The sequence below is a fragment of the Lissotriton vulgaris genome, chromosome 1_1 (genome assembly GCF_964263255.1).
Source record: "Lissotriton vulgaris chromosome 1_1, aLisVul1.2, whole genome shotgun sequence".
Taxonomy (NCBI): domain Eukaryota; kingdom Metazoa; phylum Chordata; class Amphibia; order Caudata; family Salamandridae; genus Lissotriton; species Lissotriton vulgaris.
Window position 1 is genome coordinate 2,014,974,409 of NC_141685.1, and position 26,326 is coordinate 2,015,000,734.

Here is a 26,326-nt window from a genome sequence, read left to right on the forward strand (position 1 = left end):
TTCTGTTAAGCATATTGTTGGTGGCAAGAATTTTCGGGCTGATTGCCTATCTAGAATGGCTATGGAGAAGGACGATGAGGAGGATTTTCTTGTAGAGGACGTCGAATGTGTTACCTTTGTGGATGCAGTGGATGAAATTAGTGATGTGATTTCTGAGGGCGATTGGAAGGAAGCCACTGCTTTAGACAATGTGTTGTTAAAAGTGATAGAGTTTACCACACGGTGTTGGCCTGAACCGAGAAGTCTGAATGGCGATCTACGCAGTTTTGCTCAAATTTCTGAGGAACTGTCTGTTGAGAACGGCGTAGTACGAAGAGGTGAGAAATTTGTCCCTCCTTTTAAACTGAGGGAGTCTATTATTAATAAGGCCCATCAAGGACATCTGGGGACAACTAAAACCTCTATGCGCATTAAGCAACACTATTGGTGGCCCTCAATTGATGTCCAAGTTACAAATTTGATTGACTCGTGCCCGGAGTGTTTATTATCCGATAAACATTGGCGCACTCTGAAAGTTCCCCTGCATCCCACGGATTTCCCTAACTCTCCCTGGGAGAAAGTTGGGGTAGACTTTTCGGGGCCATATTCCATTCTTCAACAGGAGAATAAGTACATTATTCTTTTGGTGGACTATTTTTCAAAGTGGATGTACTTTGATTTTGTTAAGACTCCTGATTCAGATTCCACATTAACCTTTCTCAAGAGGGTGTTTGATTTAGAGGGATCTCCCAAGTTTATCGTCACAGATAACGGAACTCATTTTGTTTCGGATAAAATGTCCAAATTTTTGAAACAATTAGACATCAAACAACTCAAAGTCTCTCTTTATTCCCCAGCTTCGAATGGTCTTGTCGAGAGGGGGAATAAGGTGGTCAAAGAGGGTGTTCAGACGGCGATTTCTTGTGGTTACAATGTGGTCGAATTCGTAAAGCAAAAAGTGTGGCACTACAATACCTCCCCTCACTGCGTAACTGGGGTCTCCCCGTTTTCCTTGCTGAGAGGTAGAGAGAATCGTTCTGTTCTATTTCCTTCCTGGTTGCATCAGGACTCTGCTGGTAAAACTATCGATTTGGATTCTGTCAAGAAATCTGTTCTAGAAAAACAGAGATACAAATGAAGTTACAGTTTGATGGTACCTCAGATGGTAAATTGGTGGACCTGCTGGTTGGTGACTGGGTTTTAATCAAGATTCCAGGTAGGGTAGTGAAAGGACGCTCAAAATTTTTTGCACCCATTCAGGTAGTTAAAGTGAGTAAGGGAGCAGCCTTTCTGGGAAAAAAGGGTTGGTGGAACAAACGCCAACTAGTGAAAGTCTCTGATCACCAAGCAGAGATTATCAAAGGAAGGAAGCATAATGGTAACTCCGGTAATTTGGATTGGAGTTTTTGGATGGATGCTCCTTCTGTTTCCGGTGTTCCTAACCATTCCTTTTCACAAGCTCCTCAGTCTTCGGTGCAACTCTCAGGGGAGGTTTCTCTGGATCCTCCAAACGTTGTTGTTAGCCAGGATGTCCCTTCTCACACAAAAGTTTCTCAGTCACCAACCAGCAGGTCCACCAATTTACCATCTGAGGTACCATCAAACTGTAACTTCATTTGGCTCTGTTTTTCTAGAACAGATTTCTTGACAGAATCCAAATCGATAGTTTTACCAGCAGAGTCCTGATGCAACCAGGAAGGAAATAGAACAGAACGATTCTCTCTACCTCTCAGCAAGGAAAACGGGGAGACCCCAGTTACGCAGTGAGGAGAGGTATTGTAGTGCCACACTTTTTGCTTTACGAATTCGACCACATTGTAACCACAAGAAATCGCCGTCTGAACACCCTCTTTGACCACCTTATTCCCCCTCTCGACAAGACCATTCGAAGTTGGGGAATAAAGAGAGACTTTGAGTTGTTTGATGTCTAATTGTTTCAAAAATTTGGACATTTTATCCGAAACAAAATGAGTTCCGTTATCTGTGACGATAAACTTGGGAGATCCCTCTAAATCAAACACCCTCTTGAGAAAGGTTATTGTGGAATCTGAATCAGGAGTCTTAACAAAATCAAAGTACATCCACTTTGAAAAATAGTCCACCAAAAGAATAATGTACTTATTCTCCTGTTGAAGAATGGAATATGGCCCCGAAAAGTCTACCCCAACTTTCTCCCAGGGAGAGTTAGGGAAATCCGTGGGATGCAGGGGAACTTTCAGAGTGCGCCAATGTTTATCGGATAATAAACACTCCGGGCACGAGTCAATCAAATTTTTAACTTGGACATCAATTGAGGGCCACCAATAGTGTTGCTTAATGCGCATAGAGGTTTTAGTTGTCCCCAGATGTCCTTGATGGGCCTTATTAATAATAGACTCCCTCAGTTTAAAAGGAGGGACAAATTTCTCACCTCTTCGTACTACGCCGTTCTCAACAGACAGTTCCTCAGAAATTTGAGCAAAACTGCGTAGATCGCCATTCAGACTTCTCGGTTCAGGCCAACACCGTGTGGTAAACTCTATCACTTTTAACAACACATTGTCTAAAGCAGTGGCTTCCTTCCAATCCCCCTCAGAAATCACATCACTAATTTCATCCACTGCATCCACAAAGGTAACACATTCGACGTCCTCTACAAGAAAATCCTCCTCATCGTCCTTCTCCATAGCCATTCTAGATAGGCAATCAGCCCGAAAATTCTTGCCACCAACAATATGCTTAACAGAAAAATTGAACTCTTGTAATTTTGAGACTAATCTCATCAGTCGAGCTGACATGGACGCTGAACTGGATTTATCAAAGATGTAAATTAGTGGCTTGTGATCAGTGACCAACTCAAATCTCCTACCCCAAATGTACATTTTAAACTTGTGGACCGCCCAAGCACAAGCTAGAGCTTCCCTTTCGATAGTGCTGTACCTCTGTTCGAACTCTTTGAGTGCTCTAGATGCAAACCCCACAGTTTGTTCCTGACCATTCACCTTTTGTGTAAGAACTGCCCCTAGACCAGAAATACTCGCATCCACAGTGATAACTGAGGTGGCATCTTCTCTGAAGGCATGTATGGCTTTAGCAGAAACAATCATCTTCTTGATCTCACAAAAAACCTTGTCTAACTCCTGCGTCCAAACGAAACTAGACCCTTTCCTCAAAAGCTTCCTTAAAGGTTCCACTATCTGGGAATACGACTGGACAAACCTTGCATAATATTCTGCAAGTCCTAGGAAGGATCGTAAGGCATCCTTATCAGGAGGAGGTTTTGCGTCTTCAATGGCTCTAATGACTGAAAACTTGGGAGTGATACCTTGGTCCGATACTGTATGTCCCAGATAATCAATCTTGTTAACTGCAAACTTGCATTTGTCTGCGCGAACAGTCATGTTCCTAGACATTAAAATTGAAAGCACATTTCTAAGAATAACGTCATGTTCGTTTAATGATTTGGCAAAAATCAGGATGTCATCAAGGTATGCCTGCACACCCGCTATGCCTTGAAACATCACATCCATCAGCTTCTGGAAAACGCTTCCAGCAGACGCTAACCCAAAAGGGAGGCGAAGGAATTTGAAAGCTCCGAAAGGAGTAATAAAAGAGGTAAGTTCTTGGGATTCCTTCGCTAAAGACACCTGATGGTACGCTGACCTCAGATCGATCAAAGAGAACCATTTAGCGTCGCCTATGTTAGCCAGAAGCTCGTGGATTCTCGGTAGCGGGTGACAGTCAACAATAATGTTCTTATTTAATGAGCGTAAATCTGCACATAATCTAATTTCCCCAGTCTTTTTGCGTGCGACTACAATTGGTGCGACCCATTGTGAAGAATTGATGGGGGAAATGATACCTTGTTTACACAAATCATCCAACATTATTTTTAATTCAGATCTGACACTCAGTGGGACAGCTCTAACTTTATGAGTAACTGGTTGTGCCCCGGGTATCAGTCTAATCTTATGCTCAAATCCTTTGACAAAATTTAATGAACTCGTTATATCTCTCAGGAGCCCTGATGTGTCTGCCGAAAGAAGAAACTTTTGTGTGAGAAGGGACATCCTGGCTAACAACGTTTGGAGGATCCAGAGAAACCTCCCCTGAGAGTTGCACCGAAGACTGAGGAGCTTGTGAAAAGGAATGGTTAGGAACACCGGAAACAGAAGGAGCATCCATCCAAAAACTCCAATCCAAATTACCGGAGTTACCATTATGCTTCCTTCCTTTGATAATCTCTGCTTGGTGATCAGAGACTTTCACTAGTTGGCGTTTGTTCCACCAACCCTTTTTTCCCAGAAAGGCTGCTCCCTTACTCACTTTAACTACCTGAATGGGTGCAAAAAATTTTGAGCGTCCTTTCACTACCCTACCTGGACTCTTGATTAAAACCCAGTCACCAACCAGCAGGTCCACCAATTTACCATCTGAGGTACCATCAAACTGTAACTTCATTTGGCTCTGTTTTTCTAGAACAGATTTCTTGACAGAATCCAAATCGATAGTTTTACCAGCAGAGTCCTGATGCAACCAGGAAGGAAATAGAACAGAACGATTCTCTCTACCTCTCAGCAAGGAAAACGGGGAGACCCCAGTTACGCAGTGAGGGGAGGTATTGTAGTGCCACACTTTTTGCTTTACGAATTCGACCACATTGTAACCACAAGAAATCGCCGTCTGAACACCCTCTTTGACCACCTTATTCCCCCTCTCGACAAGACCATTCGAAGTTGGGGAATAAAGAGAGACTTTGAGTTGTTTGACGTCTAATTGTTTCAAAAATTTGGACATTTTATCCGAAACAAAATGAGTTCCGTTATCTGTGATGATAAACTTGGGAGATCCCTCTAAATCAAACACCCTCTTGAGAAAGGTTATTGTGGAATCTGAATCAGGAGTCTTAACAAAATCAAAGTACATCCACTTTGAAAAATAGTCCACCAAAAGAATAATGTACTTATTCTCCTGTTGAAGAATGGAATATGGCCCCGAAAAGTCTACCCCAACTTTCTCCCAGGGAGAGTTTGGGAGGCAAAGGAATTTGAAAGCTCCGAAAGGAGTAATAAAAGAGGTAAGTTCTTGGGATTCCTTCGCTAAAGACACCTGATGGTACGCTGACCTCAGATCGATCAAAGAGAACCATTTAGCGTCGCCTATGTTAGCCAGAAGCTCGTGGATTCTCGGTAGCGGGTGACAGTCAACAATAATGTTCTTATTTAATGAGCGTAAATCCGCACATAATCTAATTTCCCCAGTCTTTTTGCGTGCGACTACAATTGGTGCGACCCATTGTGAAGAATTGATGGGGGAAATGATACCTTGTTTACACAAATCATCCAACATTATTTTTAATTCAGATCTGACACTCAGTGGGACAGCTCTAACTTTATGAGTAACTGGTTGTGCCCCGGGTATCAGTCTAATCTTATGCTCAAATCCTTTGACACTCCCTACCATTTCCATGAACACTGGTTTAAATTCTGCCAAAATTTCTTGAACCTTTGCGTTATGATCATCAATTACAGCAACAGGTAAATCAGTTTTAAAGGTAGGTAACTTCCCAACTTTGATGGGGTTCTCATCACCTGGAACTAAATAAAGACCCATCCTGGCTAAGTCTTTCCAGCCCACGATGTCTTTGCCTTTTTCTGCTACATAAATTTTAGTGACGGTCTCCCTCCCCAAGCATTGGACTAATCCTTCAAAATACCCTAGCATGTTAATATTCTTCTCCCCAAATGCTAGTGGATTAACATCAGATTCAATCAGTTCGACTCTTTTGTCCCATTTTTCGTAAAAAGTTGAATCTCTAAGGATAGTGTATGGGGAGCCTGAATCCGCCATGACTTGAAGATGTACATTATCAATAATAGCTGCACATAGTGGACCCTTAATAGAATCAATGTCACCATTAGCATCAAGAGTTACGATAATGTTCTTAAAAGATTCAGTACATGCATCAAAGTCTACCATATTAACATTCGGAGGTTTCTTCGCGGATCTGCAAACCCCCTGAAAATGTCCAATTTTTTTACAAATAGAACACCGTTTCTTGAGAGCAGGGCAATTTGGGGCATTCCCAATGTGATCCTTTGAACCGCACCTATAACAAAAGTACGTTTTTTTTTCTTTGGTTAAATTTATTGGGTTGAACTCTGCCTTTATTAGCAATGGCACAGAGAGTTTCTCCTTCATCAGAGTCATAGCAGTCTATAGCATTAACACCCTGTTTAGGTTGGTCCATAACAACTTTGCTGGTTAATGTAGAACGTTCAATGCTAAGAGCAAGGTCTATGACTTCACTTAAAGATGGGTTCTTGCACCCCAGAATTACATACATGTTCGAGAATCATTTAATTGCTATTGATGCCACTGATTATTCTGACAAAAGAAAATTCGCTATCCTTTTTGGTTGTTTAGGACAAGCTGGTCAACGAATCTTTAAAAGTATTGTTCCCATAGCACCACCTATTTCACAAGATGAAAGTGGGGATAATCTTTGGAACGTTTACATTGAAGCCATTGCAAGGTTAAAAAAACAATTTTGTGATGAACCTAACATTATGTTAGAAAGGCACAACTTCTATGCCAGGAAACAAAAAGAGGACGAGAAGGTGGAAGAGTACATCGCTGCACTCAGAGTTTTAGCAATCACTTGCAATTTCGAACCTTCTCCTGATAAATTTATTAGAGACCAGTTCGTATTTAATTGCGCATCAAGGAAGATTAAACAGAGAATTCTGGGGTGCAAGAACCCATCTTTAAGTGAAGTCATAGACCTTGCTCTTAGCATTGAACGTTCTACATTAACCAGCAAAGTTGTTATGGACCAACCTAAACAGGGTGTTAATGCTATAGACTGCTATGACTCTGATGAAGGAGAAACTCTCTGTGCCATTGCTAATAAAGGCAGAGTTCAACCCAATAAATTTAACCAAAGAAAAAAAACTTACTTTTGTTATAGGTGCGGTTCAAAGGATCACATTGGGAACGCCCCAAATTGCCCTGCTCTCAAGAAACGGTGTTCTATTTGTAAAAAAATTGGACATTTTCAGGGGGTTTGCAGATTCGCGAAGAAACCTCCGAATGTTAATATGGTAGACTTTGATGCATGTACTGAATCTTTTAAGAACATTATCGTAACTTTTGATGCTAATGGTGACATTGATTCTATTAAGGGTCCACTATGTGCAGCTATTATTGATAATGTACATCTTCAAGTCATGGCGGATTCAGGCTCCCCATACACTATCCTTAGAGATTCAACTTTTTACGAAAAATGGGACAAAAGAGTCGAACTGATTGAATCTGATGTTAATCCACTAGCATTTGGGGAGAAGAATATTAACATGCTAGGGTATTTTGAAGGATTAGTCCAATGCTTGGGGAGGGAGACCGTCACTAAAATTTATGTAGCAGAAAAAGGCAAAGACATCGTGGGCTGGAAAGACTTAGCCAGGATGGGTCTTTATTTAGTTCCAGGTGATGAGAACCCCATCAAAGTTGGGAAGTTACCTACCTTTAAAACTGATTTACCTGTTGCTGTAATTGATGATCATAACGCAAAGGTTCAAGAAATTTTGGCAGAATTTAAACCAGTGTTCATGGAAATGGTAGGGAGTGTCAAAGGATTTGAGCATAAGATTAGACTGATACCCGGGGCACAACCAGTTACTCAAAAAGTTAGAGCTGTCCCACTGAGTGTCAGATCTGAATTAAAAATAATGTTGGATGATTTGTGTAAACAAGGTATCATTTCCCCCATCAATTCTTCACAATGGGTCGCACCAATTGTAGTCGCACGCAAAAAGACTGGGGAAATTAGATTATGTGCGGATTTACGCTCATTAAATAAGAACATTATTGTTGACTGTCACCCGCTACCAAGAATCCACGAGCTTCTGGCTAACATAGGCGACGCTAAATGGTTCTCTTTGATCGATCTGAGGTCAGCGTACCATCAGGTGTCTTTAGCGAAGGAATCCCAAGAACTTACCTCTTTTATTACTCCTTTCGGAGCTTTCAAATTCCTTCGCCTCCCTTTTGGGTTAGCGTCTGCTGGAAGCGTTTTCCAGAAGCTGATGGATGTGATGTTTCAAGGCATAGCGGGTGTGCAGGCATACCTTGATGACATCCTGATTTTTGCCAAATCATTAAACGAACATGACGTTATTCTTAGAAATGTGCTTTCAATTTTAATGTCTAGGAACATGACTGTTCGCGCAGACAAATGCAAGTTTGCTGTTAACAAGATTGATTATCTGGGACATACAGTATCGGACCAAGGTATCACTCCCAAGTTTTCAGTCATTAGAGCCATTGAAGACGCAAAACCTCCTCCTGATAAGGATGCCTTACGATCCTTCCTAGGACTTGCAGAATATTATGCAAGGTTTGTCCAGTCGTATTCCCAGATAGTGGAACCTTTAAGGAAGCTTTTGAGGAAAGGGTCTAGTTTCGTTTGGACGCAGGAGTTAGACAAGGTTTTTTGTGAGATCAAGAAGATGATTGTTTCTGCTAAACCCATACATGCCTTCAGAGAAGATGCCACCTCAGTTATCACTGTGGATGCGAGTATTTCTGGTCTAGGGGCAGTTCTTACACAAAAGGTGAATGGTCAGGAACAAACTGTGGCGTTTGCATCTAGAGCACTCAAAGAGTTCGAACAGAGGTACAGCACTATCGAAAGGGAAGCTCTAGCTTGTGCTTGGGCGGTCCACAAGTTTAAAATGTACATTTGGGGTAGGAGATTTGAGTTGGTCACTGATCACAAGCCACTAATTTACATCTTTGATAAATCCAGTTCAGCGTCCATGTCAGCTCGACTGATGAGATTAGTCTCTAAATTACAAGAGTTCAATTTTTCTGTTAAGCATATTGTGGGTGGCAAGAATTTTCGGGCTGATTGCCTATCTAGAATGGCTATGGAGAAGGACGATGAGGAGGATTTTCTTGTAGAGGACGTTGAATGTGTTACCTTTGTGGATGCAGTGGATGAAATTAGTGATGTGATTTCTGAGGGCGATTGGAAGGAAGCCACTGCTTTAGACAATGTGTTGTTAAAAGTGATAGAGTTTACCACACGGTGTTGGCCTGAACCGAGAAGTCTGAATGGCGATCTACGCAGTTTTGCTCAAATTTCTGAGGAACTGTCTGTTGAGAACGGCGTAGTACGAAGAGGTGAGAAATTTGTCCCTCCTTTTAAACTGAGGGAGTCTATTATTAATAAGGCCCATCAAGGACATCTGGGGACAACTAAAACCTCTATGCGCATTAAGCAACACTATTGGTGGCCCTCAATTGATGTCCAAGTTAAAAATTTGATTGACTCGTGCCCGGAGTGTTTATTATCCGATAAACATTGGCGCACTCTGAAAGTTCCCCTGCATCCCACGGATTTCCCTAACTCTCCCTGGGAGAAAGTTGGGGTAGACTTTTCGGGGCCATATTCCATTCTTCAACAGGAGAATAAGTACATTATTCTTTTGGTGGACTATTTTTCAAAGTGGATGTACTTTGATTTTGTTAAGACTCCTGATTCAGATTCCACAATAACCTTTCTCAAGAGGGTGTTTGATTTAGAGGGATCTCCCAAGTTTATCGTCACAGATAACGGAACTCATTTTGTTTCGGATAAAATGTCCAAATTTTTGAAACAATTAGACATCAAACAACTCAAAGTCTCTCTTTATTCCCCAGCTTCGAATGGTCTTGTCGAGAGGGGGAATAAGGTGGTCAAAGAGGGTGTTCAGACGGCGATTTCTTGTGGTTACAATGTGGTCGAATTCGTAAAGCAAAAAGTGTGGCACTACAATACCTCCCCTCACTGCGTAACTGGGGTCTCCCCGTTTTCCTTGCTGAGAGGTAGAGAGAATCGTTCTGTTCTATTTCCTTCCTGGTTGCATCAGGACTCTGCTGGTAAAACTATCGATTTGGATTCTGTCAAGAAATCTGTTCTAGAAAAACAGAGATACAAATGAAGTTACAGTTTGATGGTACCTCAGATGGTAAATTGGTGGACCTGCTGGTTGGTGACTGGGTTTTAATCAAGAGTCCAGGTAGGGTAGTGAAAGGACGCTCAAAATTTTTTGCACCCATTCAGGTAGTTAAAGTGAGTAAGGGAGCAGCCTTTCTGGGAAAAAAGGGTTGGTGGAACAAACGCCAACTAGTGAAAGTCTCTGATCACCAAGCAGAGATTATCAAAGGAAGGAAGCATAATGGTAACTCCGGTAATTTGGATTGGAGTTTTTGGATGGATGCTCCTTCTGTTTCCGGTGTTCCTAACCATTCCTTTTCACAAGCTCCTCAGTCTTCGGTGCAACTCTCAGGGGAGGTTTCTCTGGATCCTCCAAACGTTGTTGTTAGCCAGGATGTCCCTTCTCACACAAAAGTTTCTCAGTCACCAACCAGCAGGTCCACCAATTTACCATCTGAGGTACCATCAAAGTGTAACTTCATTTGGCTCTGTTTTTCTAGAACAGATTTCTTGACAGAATCCAAATCGATAGTTTTACCAGCAGAGTCCTGATGCAACCAGGAAGGAAATAGAACAGAACGATTCTCTCTACCTCTCAGCAAGGAAAACGGGGAGACCCCAGTTACGCAGTGAGGGGAGGTATTGTAGTGCCACACTTTTTGCTTTACGAATTCGACCACATTGTAACCACAAGAAATCGCCGTCTGAACACCCTCTTTGACCACCTTATTCCCCCTCTCGACAAGACCATTCGAAGTTGGGGAATAAAGAGAGACTTTGAGTTGTTTGATGTCTAATTGTTTCAAAAATTTGGACATTTTATCCGAAACAAAATGAGTTCCGTTATCTGTGACGATAAACTTGGGAGATCCCTCTAAATCAAACACCCTCTTGAGAAAGGTTATTGTGGAATCTGAATCAGGAGTCTTAACAAAATCAAAGTACATCCACTTTGAAAAATAGTCCACCAAAAGAATAATGTACTTATTCTCCTGTTGAAGAATGGAATATGGCCCCGAAAAGTCTACCCCAACTTTCTCCCAGGGAGAGTTAGGGAAATCCGTGGGATGCAGGGGAACTTTCAGAGTGCGCCAATGTTTATCGGATAATAAACACTCCGGGCACGAGTCAATCAAATTTTTAACTTGGACATCAATTGAGGGCCACCAATAGTGTTGCTTAATGCGCATAGAGGTTTTAGTTGTCCCCAGATGTCCTTGATGGGCCTTATTAATAATAGACTCCCTCAGTTTAAAAGGAGGGACAAATTTCTCACCTCTTCGTACTACGCCGTTCTCAACAGACAGTTCCTCAGAAATTTGAGCAAAACTGCGTAGATCGCCATTCAGACTTCTCGGTTCAGGCCAACACCGTGTGGTAAACTCTATCACTTTTAACAACACATTGTCTAAAGCAGTGGCTTCCTTCCAATCCCCCTCAGAAATCACATCACTAATTTCATCCACTGCATCCACAAAGGTAACACATTCGACGTCCTCTACAAGAAAATCCTCCTCATCGTCCTTCTCCATAGCCATTCTAGATAGGCAATCAGCCCGAAAATTCTTGCCACCAACAATATGCTTAACAGAAAAATTGAACTCTTGTAATTTTGAGACTAATCTCATCAGTCGAGCTGACATGGACGCTGAACTGGATTTATCAAAGATGTAAATTAGTGGCTTGTGATCAGTGACCAACTCAAATCTCCTACCCCAAATGTACATTTTAAACTTGTGGACCGCCCAAGCACAAGCTAGAGCTTCCCTTTCGATAGTGCTGTACCTCTGTTCGAACTCTTTGAGTGCTCTAGATGCAAACCCCACAGTTTGTTCCTGACCATTCACCTTTTGTGTAAGAACTGCCCCTAGACCAGAAATACTCGCATCCACAGTGATAACTGAGGTGGCATCTTCTCTGAAGGCATGTATGGCTTTAGCAGAAACAATCATCTTCTTGATCTCACAAAAAACCTTGTCTAACTCCTGCGTCCAAACGAAACTAGACCCTTTCCTCAAAAGCTTCCTTAAAGGTTCCACTATCTGGGAATACGACTGCACAAACCTTGCATAATATTCTGCAAGTCCTAGGAAGGATCGTAAGGCATCCTTATCAGGAGGAGGTTTTGCGTCTTCAATGGCTCTAATGACTGAAAACTTGGGAGTGATACCTTGGTCCGATACTGTATGTCCCAGATAATCAATCTTGTTAACTGCAAACTTGCATTTGTCTGCGCGAACAGTCATGTTCCTAGACATTAAAATTGAAAGCACATTTCTAAGAATAACGTCATGTTCGTTTAATGATTTGGCAAAAATCAGGATGTCATCAAGGTATGCCTGCACACCCGCTATGCCTTGAAACATCACATCCATCAGCTTCTGGAAAACGCTTCCAGCAGACGCTAACCCAAAAGGGAGGCGAAGGAATTTGAAAGCTCCGAAAGGAGTAATAAAAGAGGTAAGTTCTTGGGATTCCTTCGCTAAAGACACCTGATGGTACGCTGACCTCAGATCGATCAAAGAGAACCATTTAGCGTCGCCTATGTTAGCCAGAAGCTCGTGGATTCTCGGTAGCGGGTGACAGTCAACAATAATGTTCTTATTTAATGAGCGTAAATCTGCACATAATCTAATTTCCCCAGTCTTTTTGCGTGCGACTACAATTGGTGCGACCCATTGTGAAGAATTGATGGGGGAAATGATACCTTGTTTACACAAATCATCCAACATTATTTTTAATTCAGATCTGACACTCAGTGGGACAGCTCTAACTTTATGAGTAACTGGTTGTGCCCCGGGTATCAGTGTAATCTTATGCTCAAATCCTTTGACAAAATTTAATGAACTCGTTATATCTCTCAGGAGCCCTGATGTGTCTGCCGAAAGAAGAAACTTTTGTGTGAGAAGGGACATCCTGGCTAACAACAACGTTTGGAGGATCCAGAGAAACCTCCCCTGAGAGTTGCACCGAAGACTGAGGAGCTTGTGAAAAGGAATGGTTAGGAACACCGGAAACAGAAGGAGCATCCATCCAAAAACTCCAATCCAAATTACCGGAGTTACCATTATGCTTCCTTCCTTTGATAATCTCTGCTTGGTGATCAGAGACTTTCACTAGTTGGCGTTTGTTCCACCAACCCTTTTTTCCCAGAAAGGCTGCTCCCTTACTCACTTTAACTACCTGAATGGGTGCAAAAAATTTTGAGCGTCCTTTCACTACCCTACTTGGACTCTTGATTAAAACCCAGTCAACCCACCCTCGTCGCCAAAATATGTTGTAAATAAGAAAGAGGCGGAGGATTCCGGTAAGTGAAGTTTATTCTATTAGTAGATGACTCCACCCGTCATGGACGTCTGGTCTCCGTTAAGCCGGTGGTTACAATGGCAAACGGGAAGACACAGCCGACCGTGCACGAGGGGAGCAATTTGAATCACAACATATTACAATACAGTATGCACGGGCCGTGGCTCGTGGATACATATTTCAAAAGGAAACAATATTAGCCCCGGATCCCTCTAAATCAAACACCCTCTTGAGAAAGGTTATTGTGGAATCTGAATCAGGAGTCTTAACAAAATCAAAGTACATCCACTTTGAAAAATAGTCCACCAAAAGAATAATGTACTTATTCTCCTGTTGAAGAATGGAATATGGCCCCGAAAAGTCTAACCCAACTTTCTCCCAGGGAGAGTTAGGGAAATCCGTGGGATGCAGGGGAACTTTCAGAGTGCGCCAATGTTTATCGGATAATAAACACTCCGGGCACGAGTCAATCAAATTTTTAACTTGGACATCAATTGAGGGCCACCAATAGTGTTGCTTAATGCGCATAGAGGTTTTAGTTGTCCCCAGATGTCCTTGATGGGCCTTATTAATAATAGACTCCCTCAGTTTAAAAGGAGGGACAAATTTCTCACCTCTTCGTACTACGCCGTTCTCAACAGACAGTTCCTCAGAAATTTGAGCAAAACTGCGTAGATCGCCATTCAGACTTCTCGGTTCAGGCCAACACCGTGTGGTAAACTCTATCACTTTTAACAACACATTGTCTAAAGCAGTGGCTTCCTTCCAATCGCCCTCAGAAATCACATCACTAATTTCATCCACTGCATCCACAAAGGTAACACATTCGACGTCCTCTACAAGAAAATCCTCCTCATCGTCCTTCTCCATAGCCATTCTAGATAGGCAATCAGCCCGAAAATTCTTGCCACCAACAATATGCTTAACAGAAAAATTGAACTCTTGTAATTTTGAGACTAATCTCATCAGTCGAGCTGACATGGACGCTGAACTGGATTTATCAAAGATGTAAATTAGTGGCTTGTGATATGTATGTAGCCCTGAGCACCATACTCCTTTCCCTTCACAGTTCTGCACTGTTCCCCACATTCAAAACCAGTTGACTCCTGCCTCAGCCTTCCATAGTGATGTTACAAGTACTGGCCTGTATGACTAAGGCCACAGGTGTCCTGCAGCCACAGGGCTAAAATACCAGCCACTAGACCAGTTAGCAGATTTATTCACATCCAATTGCAAAACAGTGAAACTGGACCAAAGGTCTAATCCAGGTATCACAAATGGGATGGGGAAATCTGCATTCAACCCACACATCACCAGACTGCTACCTTTACATGATATTGAATTAACATTTGGGAACACCAAGCTCACTTATATCTTTGTATCTAATATTCACATACAGATACAGAAGCAGTTTTCGTTATGATGCAAATTAACAGTGGAGTTTCTATGTACCGTCAAATTTTAAATTGGGCATTTTCCTTGAGAGTCACTACATCTAATTGATATAATTCTACATTTACACCTTTCTTTAAGGAACATGTGTTATGTTATGTTATATTATGTTATGTTATGATATGTTATGTTTGATTTATTTAGCACTATATTGTCATTAGTATGGGCTCACAGCACTACTGAGTGTCAGTATTAGGGCTACTTTGAAAAGACATTGTATATTAAGCAAGTTTTGTGATACATTATCATTTGTGTTCATATATTTTTAAGAAAGTTTTAATGTGGAAGATCTGGATTTTTTTAAATAAATTGTAATAAACACCTTGGCCAGTGGTTGTGATGGTTTTACATTTTGTTTACTAAAGTCAGTCGAGTTCATGCCCTACGCTTGAAAGGGGAAAGCTATGCTAGGACAAGGGACAAATGATGCAGTAGATTTGATTGATGCTTGCTGAATGAAGAAGGCAAGTCATAACCTGCATTATATAGCAACAGACAAATTATTATGCACGTTCGCTGCATTGCTGGCCTTTTACTTAATTTTAATAAACATAGTTATTGAAACAAAACAGATTCTTTAGAAAGAAAGCCAACATATTCAGCAACAACTGTACAAAACATTACACAGCAACGCTTATCTCTAAAGAGAGCATGAGTCAACGGCAACAACATTGGTTGGATCAGATGTGCAATGCCCATTGGGCTAAAAAGACTTCAGTCCCAGCCCCCATCGTGTTTCTTCGCCCAGGCTGCTGCAATTTTTCGAATCGCACACCCAAGTCTTTAGCTGATAGGTGCTGGATTGCGCTGGAGAATCAATGACAGCCCCATATAACATATTTCCTTGTTCAGCCACAGATTGAAATGCATTAAGCAAAACTGCTAACTTTGATCCGGAGTCAGGGCCGAACTGGGAATGCCACCGTTCCTGGCAATTGAGTCAGACCGGCCTCAGGGGTGTGGGGCGGGGTGCCTAGGTTACTACCAACAACTGTTTAACACCTCCACTGCGGCACTGGCAACCCAAACGTAAATATGGCAGGCCATTGTGAACAACTTCATTGCAGTCGGAGTGGCACGGAGGACACCAGAGGAGGTCAAGAGGCGCTGGCATGAGGTGCACAGCCAAACCAAGGGGAAGCTCTCCGCCAACAGGAAGGCAGCAAGGGTGACTGGAAGTAGGAGTCCTGTGACACAGGAGGCGATGGATGAGCAGGAGGAAACGGTGGCCACAGTCAGCAGTGTGGAGATGGTGGCAGGAATTGGGGGTCTGGACACAGCATGATATGACCTGACCCAACAGCAACAAGGTGAGTAACTACCAGGGACGAGGTTGCGTGGGATATGGGCTCAATGGCACACATGCACCAATACGTGTAGCACACTGCACACCCACAAGAATCATGAAACATGTCACTGAGAGCCTTGACACACTGCTTGACACATTGAAATGCCAAGTTGGCCTCCATCCACAATGTGCACAAAGGGCCCCCCTCCAGATCACCAACATCACAATGCAGCACACACATAGCAATCACAGAAAAACAGCAATGACGGCAATGAGGTACAAAGTGCAACATTAGCACCATAGTACACGACTCACAACAGGTCCCGCACGTGCATAGTAACTGTCCACTCATAGCTGGCATTGCCTGACACTGTGTGATAATAAAGCACGGGTACTACCACACATCCTTCATGTAGTCAAACAAATACACTGATTGCCAGCTACACCAAATCAGCCACAATGTACATTGGCATGCAGTCATAACGTATACATCAGCAAATCTTCAGCATACATGTACAACTCTGTTACCCTGCATCCCCCCTTTCACATTGCAGAGGGAGAAATAACATCTCCTGCAGAGCAGACCAGACACATCTTCAGTGACGGTGAAGAGGACACCCTGATCATCTGCACCGACACCCTCCAAAGGATCGAAGCTAGCCTCCGCACCTCATCCCCAGAAGCAGGGCAGGCCAGCTGCCCTGTGGTGAGCCCCCCCACCTGCACAGACCACACTGCAGGAAACATACACCACCACGGGTGTCTCCCGGCACCCCCGACCCATTCATGGAGTTTCAACAACCTATGTGGCATTGCCAGGTGGAGTTGGCTGACCAGCTGTGGGTGATCTTTGAACTCGTGACAGCCAAACTCAATGCAATACGTGGGTGTCTGAGTCCCATCAGGGACCACGTACAGTCCCTATCGGACACCCCCTTTATACAGCATGCTCCAGCACAGACCTTGGCTGACCTCGCTGGGGTATTGAACATAATACAAGAGCTGTGTGGTGAGACAGGCACCAGCAATTAGAGCACAGAGTGGAGAAGTGTGGCTCACTGGTTAGAGGAGGCATACCCTGAAGCAGAGGTCAGACCCGGGACCAGGGTTCAATTCCTGACTCGGCAGGGTCCTGAGCCCAATTGTCCACGGACTCGATAATTCTCGCTTCGGTGCCCACTCTAATCACGGGTTCACACTCTGCAACTCTGGGCATTAAGCTTGCTTAATCTCCACTACGGCCCCCCCGCGGCGGGATGCCTGGCTTTCACCTTGGGGATGCCCAGTACGGGTTATCTCACAGGGAAAAGCCAGGACGGGTTCCCAAGGCAAGCGCTGAGATGCCCTAGGGTAAGTCGGGTGCTATATAAGAGCACACATACATACAGAGTTGGCACAGATGCGGAGGTCAATGGAGACCATGGAGCAGATGCAGGCTGGAAGTCTGTCTGTCACAGCTGTACATCAGCGAGTAGTAACTGGGAACCTCAATGCCCCGCAGTACTTCATATTGCCATTGCTGCCACCGAGACGTTCCAAGATGACTGCAGTGGGAACTTCGACACACACAGCTTTGAGCCCTTATGTGTCCGTGGCACACAGTGATGCTGCCCTATCACCTGCACAGTCTGTTGTGTCAGTGGCACAAAGTGATGCTGACATCACCCCGCCACATACACGGACACATTGGACACAGAACCCGTATCAGGGGAGTAAGAAGGGAGGGGAATTACTGTGTGAGGAGGTGGTAGTCGCATTCACCACCGCCATGTGCCCTGTCCCTGCCTGGTGATGACCTATGCAGCATGCCCTGGTAAAAGCCTCCTACTGACCCCCGGAACACTCTGCGACATTCAGCCGGTCCCCGAAACGGACGGCCATTTTATCACTGCAGACCAATTTCACAGCAATTCTGCTGGGGAATGCACTCTCCCACTTCCTAATCACTGCTCAATCCCCAGAGGTTTGTGTTTGGCTCACCACTGGGCTTCCATGTGATGTGGGATTGGATGACTATGTACAGCACCAGCTCCGTCAATCACCAGAATGTAAATAAAACATTCTGAATCACACATATGTGTCATTACTATGTTCTCTCATGTATGTAAGTATGGCTGGATGTGGGGACAATGATTGCACATGAAGGTACACCATGGTAACTTACGTCTGTGCGCATGTGTATCCCTGAGACACATGGCAAATTGGATGCCTTTGAAGGTGAGTACTAGCTGTGTCCCCAATGCAAATCAACAATAATCTTACGACCCCCACACTATAGCCCCACGTCCATGTGTTGAATGGGGCAGTAAGTAGGAGTGACAAAATCTGTAGCAGTCCAGGAGTGCTACCCTACATCCCATGTGACAACAGAACTGCATGTCGCAAACCCACTTACACACATCTGTGTGACCACATTCCGTCATGTAAGTGCACATGTCGGCCAGCACCTATCCCATGACAATGTCTGGCTCACAGAGGTTGAACTTGCCGAAGGGACACACCACCATTGCACATAGCACAAGACAGTTCCTCCCTGTGTAGGGACGATGATCATTGTGGCACACGAGTGGACAATCAAATCAACAGAATACAGTTAGACACCAGTGGGGTGACATGGAGTTTATTGGGATGTGCGTATCAGTACGGACGAGGCAACAGCCAAAACAGGCAGGGACATGCTTAAGACACTTGAACGCAGCATGGGTACATGTTGAAGTTCAGACATTGCTGTGGTAAAAATGGACTACAATCATCACGGATGGCAACGCTCCCAGCCCACCTTGCCATGCTGGATGAGTCATGTGTTGTTTGGCGTCTGCCCATTGCCCCGTGTGAGGGGGCATGAGTCACTGCCCATGTGATCAGCATGGTGCTCTGTCACCGGAGTGCACATTTTGTCTGCTCTGCTAACAGTGCTCAGATGAATGTTTCCGACCTGTTCATATGTCGTTCTACAGTGCTGTGTGTGTGCTGTCCCCCAGAAGTGGGTCCGAATTGGCAATGTTGCCAAACAAAGCAGGAACTACCTCACCTTGCACAGATATGTGTACACACATTGTTACATGCACATGCATCCAGGGATCGGACAATGGCAGACGTATCCTTTGCTGTGGTGGGACATGTGAGCAATCCCCACGTAGCAACATGTCATTGGGACCTGTGTTGTGGGTAACAGTTGGATGTGGCTGCAGTGACGTAGTTACTCGTCCATGAATGCCCGTGCAGCTTCATATGCAATGTGTTCCAATAGTACGTCGTTGTCGTGTTCGAGGAACACCAGGGTGAGCCAATCCATTAACTGTTCCGGGCAGGTGTGCTCAGCCCACGCTGTTTCACCAATCCGCAATACAGCCCAATAGGGTAGTGCCTCTATGTGGTCACTGCACATGAGGAATTGTGCAATCTCCCATGCACAACTGCCAATTCATATGCAGGGTGGTAAGGCATTCCATGCTCGGCTGTCTCGGTTACACTCCTGTTCGTGTTCCAACAGGGGGCGCACACTCGAGTCATAATCCAATTCATCTACGGGTGTGTTGGATAGGCAGACTTCCATGGGACACTCAAATGTGCATATTCTGCAGTGGAACCAGGCTGGACGCAGGTGATGTAGGTAATGTGGAAGCTGAGCTGGAAACTGATCCGCAGCACTGCCAGTGGCACTGCGCCCAGTAAATGCAGCATGCATGCACGGTAGTGTCCCACGTGACGGGGGTTGTGCATGTATCCGGTATGGCCTGCCATTGCCTTGGTGCGTCTTTGGAACCCGCACTATTCTGTGCTGCGGCAGTTGGGTGGAGGATATGCCACAGCTCTGAGCAATGGTTCGTATGTATGTGCAACGTTGGGCAGCATGGGTTCCTGTTTTTTGTGAGTCAAGGTCATCCCATGTCGGGGTACCTCAGGCAGTTGCTTCGGTGTGTGGGGTGTAGATAAGTCAGATAATTCTTTTGCGCAATGCAAGGCATCTTTCTCAGGGTATTCCAGGTGTGTTCTGGACCAAGATCAGAAGTGCATTGGGACAATGGAGCTATCATCCCGGAGGTTTGTCTGACTACTACTTACGGTTTCAGAATGTGATGTGGCTTTGTGGCTGTGATTGGGACAAGGACTTGGGTTCATGGTGTACGGATGGCGATGCACACACACACGTTGGCATGTGGTCCCAGGTGCCCTGCCAGGCCTTGCACTTCTTGTGCAGTCTCACTCCATCTCTCTCCCTCGCTCTCTCCCTCCCTTTCCTTTGTTGGGCGCATGGCACACCTTCTTCTGTTGTATTTTGTCTACCAGGCTGTGTCCTATGGATTGTCCAGTGTAGACCCGCTAGGACTCACCCGAATGGTTGTTCATTTTTTTGTTTGTATGGGGTTTTGTGTTGGTGATTGCATTGCTGTATGATTGGTTCTCCATTTTCTGGCCACACATGTATGTTGATTGTCCTGCTTGTGCGACGTAAGGCAACATATTTGTTTTGTGATTCATGGTGTTGGTGTACATTTTCTTGGTCCGGGTTTGGGGGTGGGCCCAAGGAGGGGGATGTTGCGGGCATGGGCGTGGTGTCTGTGGGTGTTGTGGCCCTCCTGGGTGTCCGTGCTGCATGTTTAGTTGCTCCATGGCATCTGTTTGTCTTCAGCTGTTGCTGTGGGCTGTGCTCCCTTTTGTGGTGCAGACTGTGGTCTGACTTTGCACCAGGTCAGAGCAGGTGTAAATGTCCTGCTGCTAACGCGGCTTATTGCGTGTTTTGTGTTTTTTTCGCGGTTCTGTCTGGTCGTTGTGAATGTTGAGGTGTGGTGGTGTCGCGGGTTTTGTCATGGGAACACCTACTCTGCATCTCATTAGTGATATTTGCAGGGGTCCTCTGTGGCTATGTTCTTTGCGGCTGCTTTCACGGGAAAACTGGTGTTGTGGGCTGTTAACACCTGCTTGTGAATTAGGGGGTAAATTCATCACAAATTTGGCTCCGTAAATGTGCTGTTATTCCGCGATGGCCCCTTGTGAATATGTCCCCCAGTGTCTGCTACAGCTAGTTCGACTCTATTTTAAGTTTAATGGGGGGTGAAGGAATTAGGTGTGGGCGTGAGATGTAGTTAAAAAGAGCTAAATGTTGTGCAACTATACTTGTTGCCTTTGACTTCAGGTAAATACATATAAAATACAATGCATACACCTTAAATAAAAAATAAATCAGAGTGAAAGTAATGGTGAGTAATGCATTCTTTTATTTTTTGAAGGCTCAATTGTTTGATGCAATTACTGCAGACATATTTATCTGTCACCCCACAGACACAGAACAGAATCCTGGTTGGACACTTGGCAATATTGACATTTATATTTTAAGTGCTATAAGGTCTTATCCCTTGACTGAAAGCACTGTGAATATACCATATTTAAAAATGCCATTACAGCGATATAAGATGACCTGCTGCAAAATGTAGAAAGAGATTTAGGCCCTCATTATAAACCAGACAATAGGGAATTACCTCATGAAATTCCGCTCCACCTGATTTAAAGAGGGTCAGTTTATCCACAAGATTATTTTCGGGTGTGGGTAAAAGAGACCTGATTTCCTCAGCAGTAATTTCATAGTGAAATTGCATGAGGCTAAGCCGTATTCTCCATTTTTTTCTGACACAGGTAAGCAAACAATGTTTTCCATGCCAGAAATAACATTTCATTTTACGCCCTCACTCTTCACCCCATCCAGTGGTCCCAGCATAATGTTACCACCTTCTCAGAGCAGGCGGTAAATGTATGCGGTAAACCCCTTGGAACTGTGAATTATCTGTGGTATTACTGACTGGAAAATATGGTTTGAGACAGTAATTCCACATTCCATAGGGTTTAACATGTCATTGCACAGTACTTGGTCAGATTTATCTCAATGTAACAGCAAATATCAGGCAAATTTACTAGTGGTAAATATGTTCTGTACCATGCAACCCTAAATGAGTGCCTAAGTGTTTAATGTAAAAAGTATGTTAAAAATATATATTTTTAGTAATACGCAATCAGACTTTAGCTGGTAGAAAACGTTTTACTTTGAAGGCCGCACTATAGAACTGAACTGATATCACACTTCCCAAAAAAGTATACTTCTTTGTCACCAGGAAGCCTTAAATAACTCCATCAATTAAATTAATACACTGGCTTAAAAGAAGCCTTAAAATTTGCTCATTAACCAAGTGCATGTATTTAAGTTTCTTCCAGGAAGCAAGCCCCCTGAGTAAGTTTTTTCAGTGCAAAACATCGATGGCCTGATGCACAGGGAGCTTTGTGGGGGCTAGTCTACAATTTCCCTATAAATGTGTAATAGTTGCTCGGTCCTCAATAAGGTGGGACACGCATCATTCTGACTTTGAATCTCCTTGGCAGATGGGCCAACAGAGCCAGCCTAGGCTCAATCAGTGTAAAAATGTTCATTTGGCCAATTCTAAATAGAGCAGGGGGGAGGCAACTTTGGCGAGGTGGAAGTACTTATGAGTTATGCTAGTGCTTCCCCTCCACAAATCTCTTGATGATTCCTTTAGTTTTCACCTTTGCTTTTCCTTCTGGTGTCTTAAAACAGCCAGCATATAGCAGATGATGCGAAAACCAACACCCAAAATGCTCTGATGATCTGCAAAGCATTGATCTGTAGGGGGCAGGACATCTTTGAGGTAGATTAGACATTTTTGGTTGAGGGGAGTTGAAGAAAAACAGGGCTGTAACCTCTCGAAATATACAAGTTTGCAATTAGCAAAACACACATTTTGTATGTTCACAAATACACACACACATCAGGGTTTAAAAGAACCAAGTACATGTGAGCAACTCATTGTAACCTTTTTATTTCACATTCTAATTCCCAGGCCTCCATAACCTCAAGGGCTTTTTTCTAGGCAGTCTCCAGTCTCAGCAATTTTCCATGTGTCAAAATGACTATTTGCACTCCCACATTGTTTGCCACAGTCTGGACTCTTTTTTCTATGAGATGAAGGTCATTCTGGAATGCTTCCAGTTTGATCCTGTCCCATGCACCAGGATCACAGCCTTCACCCTTTTTTGTCAGTCATTTTACAGCTAATCAAATGATTAGGGATGAGGAGGAGGTTTCCTCCTCGACTACTTCCCAAAAGGCACGCTTCCCAGAATATGTATGGCCAATTGGGCCTTTAAAATCTTTTTCTGCTGGTAATACTCCAGCTTTTAGCTTCATGCTTAACACCGATTTTTACCTAGAACTGTCCTTATAGGATGGAAGGAAGTGGTCGTAAAAACCCCTTTTAAAGAAGTCAATGCTGGACCGAGTGTGGAATCTAAATAAAGGTTCGTCTTTCTTTTTCCAGCCGTCAGTAAAATTGGGGAGACGTTCTGGCTCAATTACTTTATGAATATATTTAACAGCACAAGTCACAAATGGTAGCCATGAGTTTAAGATCTGGTTTAGTAACTGAAACTGCCCCTGTGGCTAAATTGAGTGATGTCAGACAAGATTACAATGATGTATCTGCCTCTTCCTGCTGTTGCAGTTGTGTCATGCTGTTACCTCCAAATGAGAATCTAAGAGAAAAACTGTCTTGCCATTCTGTGTCGCTTCAAAGCCTGTGTTGCCAATGCTGTCAGGGTTTTTAGATTAATAGAAATATGCCAATGCATGTTGGCCTTCCTAGATCAGCTATTTGCAGGCTTTATGGAGTTTAGAAAATGGCTTTGAGACTTGGCATGAATTTCGGGAAATTTGATAGTTTTGTCATATGCGGTGCTAGTTGCCATTCTAGAAGGAACCATTACAAGGCCCTCTACATTACTCACAGAGCCTAATATAAAACAGGCCTCTTCTGCTTATGACATAGCTACCAGGTTTAATCAATCCCTTCATTTTCTTTCTTCCCTTATACTATCAGTACCTGAAGTTAAAAAGGCTCAGCAGAAAGGGGGCTTATTGAGGGGGTGGGAGTTGTTGCGTCTACTATTTGCAATGGGTTCCATCTTGGTCTTCCTAAAATAGAGAACCATTCTATATTTAGGAAGGCTCTTAAAATGTATCTATTTTGTTGATTATCTTGATATGTTTACTGAGTTTGTAAGTCAGTTCAGCGCCAAGATGCCAATCAACTCATATCTTGCATACATAGTGTATCAATATTTTTAGCGGGGAACCTCTGACACTAAATGCCATTCTGGTGGCAATTTTAGAAGAAATTGAGCAATGCAACATTGTCACCTGAAGATAGATCAAGTCTCTGATGCCCGACCTAAGTGAATACTTAGGGATAGCTCAGCTACGTGAAGCCTGAACATATAATCCATGATTATACAATACCAGTGTCACACCTTTCTGCCTGAAGCAAAGCTCTCTTTTATCAGATTCTCAGAATTTGCATTAACGTATGTTTTATGTGTTTTCTTTCTGGGGTGGTTTCTATTTAGAAGCAGTACACCAGTGCTCCTCTTGCGTAGACATTGCTTTGCAGTGTTTGCCTCTAAACTACAGTCATGTGGTAGACAAATGCTTGTGAAACCTTATTCTGTTGTCAAACTAAGCATGGGTCTGTCAAAAGCAGCAAAATTCTGATATTGTGTACCAAAGGTTTCTAATGCAAAAAAATTGCACAATTAAACTACTACTTTTTGCATTATTGTTCTAGTGTTGACAAACTGATAACAATGTTGTCTGTCTGGCCACTCTCTTATGGTCAAGGTTCTCCTTGTCCTGACCCAGGCCAGGCTAATTGCTGTAATTAATATAGACATTTAAGACAGACTACTTCAGAGAATATTGTGTTTTTTTCTCAGAGGAATTTTGGAAAACATCTTAGCAAATGTTGAGTTGTATAACTCAAATTGCCTCTACAAGATCTAAAAATAAATTTAACATTTTAGTGGTTTTGACACTTTATGCTCTAGGGGCTTCCGAACACAATTTAAATCTTTTATGACATATACTATTAAAGGGCACATTTGTTGGTTCTGTTAGGGTGACCTTTTTGCTGGACTTTGTCCATCAGCTACACATTCTATGTGCTTAGAAGTGTGAAGGAGCACTTGCATTCTTTGCATGCCAAAACACACTTTGTTGCAAAGTTATTTCAAGACAAATACATGTTGTGCCAGTTCTTTAGGCCTGGTACTTTCTGGGATCAATGTAGTTATCTCTTATGAGAAATGATTAGTGTTGGGTGCTAACAAGAACTATTTTATTTTAATTTAGCTTAGCACACATTTCTGGTATAATAATTAAGAGGTTTTAATATTGCCATTGGCATATTCAGTCTCAGAAGGAATAAAAGATGCATTAAGAATTACAATTGTGGGGCGTGGCTTGGCGCCCGGCGAGGACGGCAGCGCAGATGTGAGCGCTCCGGGTCGCTTGGGGTTTTCGCCGCCTTTACCTTCTCGCCTACGCCTGCAAGGCAGGTTTCCTTGAACCGGAGGCTGCAGCCAGCAAAGTGTCTCCAAGTGCGCTGCAATTCGTGTAGCGGAATGGCCGTTTTTGCCGACTCTGCAGCGGACGCGGCTGAGTGAAAGTCGCGTCCGCCATTTTGAAGCCTGTCAGCGCGGACTGCGGCGCTCCCGCTTCGCGATCATCATGCGAGTCTCCCACCAAACTCTACGCTACACCAACTCTCCCTGGTGAGATATCTACTGCATATAAGATTCACTGCTGCATGCATATATTATAGGCTGCTTTTTAACGAATCTTAGCGAGTTTTACTCGCGTTTTCATATTTTTGGCGGCCATTTTGCGCAAGTGGACTTTTCTCTCCTCAAGTACCCTGCTTCTACATTCCGACTAAGCCAATTCTTCACTAAAAGCGCTGTTTTTTTACGTGCTCACATATTTAAGACTATATACAACTTGGGCAGTTTTGAGCACTGTTTTTGCACGCTCTCTTTTATCTGCTATCCTTGTATTCATCATATCCTCTCCCTGACGGACCCCCTCTGCTCCACAACGTGCTATTCATCTACATTTCATTGCCATGATGGTTCTTTGTTCTCATCATCAGTGTGTTAATTCCTTCAAATAGCAAATTGGTCGCTGCCATACCCATTTTCCTGTTCCCCTGGCATCCTTGCATCCTGTACAGTTTTCTAGTCAAAAGCTCCACGCATACTCATTCGTGCCTCTGGATAATCAGTGAATATAATTGGACCCTTTTTTTTTCTCTTTTTCTTTTTTTTCTTACCAGCAACTCTTTTTTGCCTCATTTTTATGGAAAGGAAGGCATTTCCTCGCACTTCCAAAACTCCACGTCGTGTCTTCATTAAAAATTCAAAAGTTTTCTCTGCATTGGCACACCTTGAGGCTTCTCAAGCTCTTGTTACTCAAATGTCGCAGTCTAACGCGGAGCGGCCTA